This window comes from Nannospalax galili, unplaced genomic scaffold (assembly GCF_000622305.1).
Source record: "Nannospalax galili isolate Female #2095 unplaced genomic scaffold, S.galili_v1.0 scaffold191, whole genome shotgun sequence".
NCBI classification, from domain to species: Eukaryota; Metazoa; Chordata; class Mammalia; order Rodentia; family Spalacidae; genus Nannospalax; species Nannospalax galili.
Genome location: NW_008331484.1, coordinates 6,176,702 through 6,183,319, shown reverse-complemented (window position 1 = coordinate 6,183,319; position 6,618 = coordinate 6,176,702).

Sequence of the window (6,618 nt, the reverse complement as noted above, 5' to 3'; positions counted from 1 at the left end):
ATTTTTATTTTATGTGTATAAGTGTATTGCCTGCATGTAAGTAGGTGCACCCATGTTATGCAGTGCCAGCAGAGGTAGGAAGGGGGCATCAGATGCCCTGGAACTGGAGTTACAGATGCTTGTTATCTGCCATGTGGGTGCTGGGAATTGAACCTGGGTCCTTTGCAAGAGCAGCCAGTGCTCTTAACTGCTGAGCCATCTCTTCAACCTGGGCAACTGAAAGTTCTTAATCTAACTCTACAGCATGTGTTTAATATTTGCATGCAGTATTATTCATTTAGGTAGTTTTTTATATGAAGAGCTCTTCTTTCTTTCCACTGAAATTTTCAAAAGTATTTTTTTGAAAAATAAATCTAACATCCTGATGATATTACTGTGTTCAGTTTACAGAGAAAAGAATGTATATTTGGTAAGAGAATTACCTTTGTGACTCCATAACAGAAACCTCTCTCTCTCTCTCTCTCTCTCTCTCTCTCTCTCTCTCTCTCTCTCTCTCTCTCCTTGCTCCCTCTCTCTCTCTGTAACATGTTACAAGAAAAACTTCTAAATCTTTATCTCAAACCAACTTTTCCTATCTGTCTATCATCTATCATGTATCATCCATCCAGCACCTATCTAATCTATCTAGCTATCTATATCTCATCTATCATTTACCTACCTATTTGCTTATCTATTTCAACATACATGCACGCACACAGAAACTCACTGTAGAGGTGGAGTTAAGAAGAGTTTGAAAAACCTAGAAAATAGCTGAAAATGTTTTTCATCTTTATAACTTTCCCTTTGCTTTAGATTTAGAGCTTAAGCATATTTCATCAAATGAATGACTAGTGCATTCATTTTTTTCTGAAGTTTCTTTGCAGGGTTTGAGATCCTTAGGCACTGAAACAAATATCAAACAAAATACTGCACTTTTTTATTTCAAAATGCTGCACATTTTATCCCTAGCCAAGGACTTTTCAGTGGAAGTTTGCCTGGAGTCCTGAAGATAACCTCACACTCATTGCTTTTTGGCATTATGGCTAAGATCAAGTGTGGGGCAGGAGGGGTGGGAGGGGGAAGGGGAGGGAGAGGAAGAGGAGAGGGAAGAAAGAATAAAGTCAATAGTAAAGCCAGAGAAAGACTCAATTCATAATAATGTCGTCCTACTCTGACATTAAAAACTCTACTATAACTGCCAGGTATGGTTCCTCACACTTGAAATGCCAGTACTTGGGAGACTGAGGCAGGAGAATTGCTGCAAGTTCAAGGCCAGCCAGGCTACATAGTGAGTTCCAGGTCAGACTCGGGTAAAGAGTGAGACCCTATCTCAAAATAATAGTAAAGGCTATGTGGCTCTAAATTCTGCTTGCCATTTCTCCTGGCATAGATCAAATCTTTTCAACATACACAGGAGAGTTGTGTGGATAACTCTGAGTGCTAGCCGTAGTAGAAATGATTGTGATGTAAAGAAAGATAACATAGATTAGGAGTAGGCTACTCCTGAGATGGAAATGTAGAATCTGATTCTCTCTTTTTGTTTCTTGCCTCTCCTCTCTTCTTCCAGGTCCCCTTCTAACTGCTCTTATACTACATATATGAATATAGTATATACATGTTGCATGGTATGTATATATACATATGTATATATATATATGTGCTATAGATATTATATACATCCTCTATAAAACATAAATAATGGTACCTTAAGACACAGAACTCTTCAGGAATACAAATATTATGAGGAGTAAGCACCTAATATTATGATAATATAATAAAATAACATGTTCATGCAAAATAGTAGATTAAGCATTTGAAAGAATAGTAAAAAAATTTACAAGGAGTAGAGTTATAATTTTATTTATAAATATGTTTTTATTTTAGTTGACACAGCAATTATGTAAATGCACTATACGTGGAGTACAGTGTGATTTTTAAACATTTATTTTGATTTTTAAAAAATTTTATGTGTATGAGTGTTTCACCTGCGTGTAAGTGAACCCATACTGTGCAATGCTTGTGGAAGTCAAAAGAGGGCATGGATGTCCTGGAATTGGACTTATCAATGGTTGTAGCTGCCATGTGGGTTCTGGGAACTGAGCCCAGGTCATGTGCAAGAGTAGCCAGTGCTCTTAACACTGAACTATCTCTCTAGTCCCACATTTTAATACATGTGTGACATTATAATACATGCATATTATGAAATAATCAGATCACAGTTGTTAACTATTGTCTCTGATGTTTATTATTTGAGTTGATAACATTCAAAATCCTCTCTGTAGCTATTTTGAAATATTCAAGTCCTTGCTGTCAATCATAGTTATGCTATGTGTATAAAACCTTTATCTAGTCTTTAACTATGAATCTATTCTTTATTTCTATGTGATTAAATCTTTTAAAACATTTGCTTTATTTTTAGGTTATATGTATGAATGTTTTTACTGCATGTCTGTAAGTGTACACATGTGTGCAATGGCCGTGGAGGTGAGAAGAGGGCATTGGATCTCCTGAAACTGGAGTTATAGACTGTTGTTAGCCACCAGTAGGTTCTGGGTATGGAACCCAAGTCCTCTGTAAGAGCAGTCAGTGCTCTTAACCTCTGAGCCATTTCTCTAGCTCCTGTTATCAACTTTTCAGCTTTTGTATATAACAAAGAACATGTGGCACCTGTCTTTCTGTCCTAGACTTATTTCACTTAACATAATATCCTCCAGTTCACTTCATGTTTCTGCCAACAGTCAAGTTTAATTATTTTGTAATGCCAGGATTAGAAGGCTATGCAGTAATTTCTACAATGTTCTGAAAAATAAAATGATCGCAGAGCATGCTTGAGTGAATACTTGAGTGAGAGATGATCACCTTCTTCTCCCCCGTCTTTTGAAGGATTGCCTCCTGGTGCTTTCCTTCACTTGCTATCATCACCCACTGTAATGTCTGCTCTCTCTCTCTCTCTCTCTCTCTCTCTCTCTCTCTCTCTCTCTCTCCCTCTCTCGACAAGGAAATATATTTGTTTGAAATAGAACACTTTAAGATCTCATTATTAAAATACATGATTAAACAATAATTTGACAAGTCATTATGAATTCTCTGTGCCATGTATTTTTTTTAAGCTATAGGATAAATTTATTGAAACTTAAAGAAAAATACTCAAGGCAGGCAAGCTGAAAATCTTAGCACCTGTCCTGAGGAGAATGGAGAAAAGAAGGAAAAAAAGTCTTTAAAGCCATGTGTTCTAGTTTGGTTCTCCATTGCTATGACAAAACACTCTGACAAACACCAACTTGGGGAGGAAAGGGTTTATTTGGCTTCTATCTCCCAGGTCACAATTCATCAGGAAGCCCAAGGTAGGAACTTAGGAACCTGGAGGCAGGAGCTGGAGCACAGACCATAGAGGAATGCTAAGCACTGGCCTGCTCCCCTGGCCCGTTCTCAACCTACTTAAAAAAAAATAGTTTAGTAAGAATTTCATACAGGGATATAAACATATAAGGTGTTTTGATCAAATCCCTACCCACTCCCTCCCCTCCAACTACTCCCATAACTCCCCATCACTTTTTTTTGATAACTTCATGTACTCTTCTTTTTTTTTTTTTTTTTAATGGGGCTTTTTGCTGCTCTAACGTTCCCCCTTCTGAAGAGGTAGTCCTAAAATCTTTTAAGGATTAGATAAGAGCTCCCAAATACTTTTGACATTTTTGGCCTTTGGAACACAGTATGTTGTTGAAAGGCCAAGGACACTTTGATTTTTAGCCAACAAGCTGGCTACTTTTCTTTGGGGACTTTTTACACTTACTGCCTAGCTAATTCTTACCTCCTATTCTTATCACACCATCCTCCGAAGAGGTTACCCAAATTGCAGGTAGGGAATTGGGATGCAGACTGCTCTGGCTTCTTCCATGCTGAATGGGGAATGCAGGGTGAGGCAATTGGGGTACCTTTTCAGTGGGTCTATCTAAAGGACACCTAAATTGTGTAACTCTTATCTTTAGAGGGAAAAGAAAGTCCTTGACTAGTGAATAGATGTGAAGAAGTATAGACAAGAGTAATTAGCATTACAAGTTCCAGACAGGGAAATAGAAAAATGTCAGAACAGGGCAAATTTCAAATGTTCATGTGAAAGTCCACTGGAATTTCTTCATGAGAGCTTCCAAAAGCATCCCTCTATTGGGTTCCTCCTCACTTTTCTTTTGTCTGCCAAAGCTGGACTTGAAAGTGATGGATTCAAGATTCACTTTCTGGCATTTTGATAGCTGTTGGAGTGGTTAGAATCAGTGTCAGTTCCCTCTCAAAGGCTTCTAGATAGGAGGAGAAAACAAATTTGGTCATCATCTTAGAACAATGGCCGGTTGTCTCCCTTAGCTACGGGTGGGCACTACAGTATTTCAGACCAAGATTTGAAGTCTTACATCTGAGCAGCAGTTTCTGATTCATAAAATCAATGAGAGATAATTGTCTAAATAACTTAAAAAATATTTTATTTATTATTTTTATTTTATGTGTATGTGTGTATTGCCTGCATGTAAGTATGTGCACCTGTGTTGTGTGATGCCTACGGAGGACAGAAGAGGCTGTCTGATCCCCTGGAACTGGAGCTATGGACAGTTGTTAGCCACCATGTGGGTGCTGGAATTTGAACCTGTGTCTTCTGCAAGAACAGTCAGTGTTCTTAACCATCTCTCCAGCCCCTAAATAACTTCTTATATGAACTTAAGCTTAATGTCTAAGAAGTGTAATCCCTTAAATTCTTAAATATGCTGATCACTTTACTCTTTGGTTATACTTTCCTTTGGGGTGTTTAAGACCATAGATTTGGCCCAAATAAATCAATTTATATTTACACTTAAGGTCGTTTGATGATCTGTTCCTCAGGGGTCACATGGACTTGGGACGAGCCCCTGGCTCCTTTCTTTTACCAGTTCCATCTATGTGAAGATAAGTCAAAGGTCCTGCTCAACCATGGTTGGCCTCACTTGGAAGCATGGAGGAAATCTTTCTCTGAGTTGACCCTCCTCTTGTAGACTGGATACTGGTTCAAGTCCATCTCATGGGATCTCCATGGCCTCCCTGAACAAGAGTACAGGTGACTCACCACAGTTACAGGATACTTTGAGAGATGTTCCATAGTCCCCTGGAACTTAGTCGACCTTGGAGGGCAAGGGGCAAAACTGTCCTTTAAATCCCTCTGATCAGATTACTATAAGCCTCAAAGCATTGTTATTAAACATCAAAGAAGGTTAGTTCCACCAGTCTGGTACTTTGTTTTTTTTGAGACAGGGTTTCCCTGTAGCCTCAGCTACACCATGGATTCACTATGGAGACCAGGCTGGCTTCAAACTCACAAAGATCTGCCCATCTCTGCCTCCCGAGTGCTGGGATTAAAGGCGTGTGCCACCATGCCCAGCCCATCATAATTTTTATACACAAATTCTTTTAAAATATCTCCATTCCCATATCATTCTAACACCTTTTACACTTTCCATTTTCTTAATAATTATGAAACATAATAACATTAACAAATAAATTTTCCATCTGTTGTGAGACTTCTTTTCTTGGGATACTAAGCAATGCTTATTCCCTTTTAAGGTTCCAGTGTCAAACCAATGTTTGATTAAAGTTTTGTGCGGGAACCAATGAATTTTCTGAGCTTACTTAGAGATAACTGAGGGGTTGCTGAAGTGTATGAATGGCCTGAAGTTATGCACACTGGAAAGCCTTTACTCAGCATAGGTCAAGTCATCTCTTCTTAGCCTTCCCCAGATTGTATACTTTAGCCCTCCCCAAATCCAGCAGACCATGTGTGATTAGGGCCAAATTACATACAGTTGGCTGGGAAGAGTGGCTGGATACGCTGGTGAGGGTCCAAACACCCTGCTTGCCCCTCCTTTAATGAATGAGCACAACTGACAACAAGCCTAATTATGATGATATTTAGCAACCAGGCACTACTGAAGTCGTGATGATGGTAGTTATTTCATGCAGAAGAGACTGCTGTACAGTATCATCTTATTAAAAGGTCATGGAATTTAAAAGAATTTGGTGCTAGGATCCACAAATGAGGGAAAACATGTCTTTTATTTTTCTGAGTCTGTGTTATTTCACTTAGTATAACAGTTTCTATATCCATCCATTAACCTGCAAATTTCATTATTTAATCTTTCTTTACTGCTGAATAGAACTATGTTGTTTAAATATACCACATTTTTGTGAACAACCCGTCAGTTGAGGGGCACTTATGTTGCTTCCATCTCTTAGCTATTGTGAAAAGAGCAGCAACAAACATGGTTGTACAAGTGTCTCTACAATAAGATGAGTCCTTTGGGTATATGCCAAGGAGTGGTATAACCGGGTCATATGGTAGGTTCATTTTAAGATTTTTAATAGTTCTTCACACTGTTTTCCATAGGGTAGCATGAGTTTCCAATCCCACACATAGTGAATGAGCATTCCCTTTTCTCCATGTCCTCACCAGCGTATGGTATCATTTGTTCTCTTTATTCTAGCCAGTCAGGTTGGGGTAAGGTGATACCTTAGGGTGGTTTTAATTTGCATTTCCCTAATTACTAACAATGCTGAACACTTTTTGAGATGTTTCTTAGCCATCTTTATTTCTTTGAGAACTCTCTGTTTAGATCTTTAGCC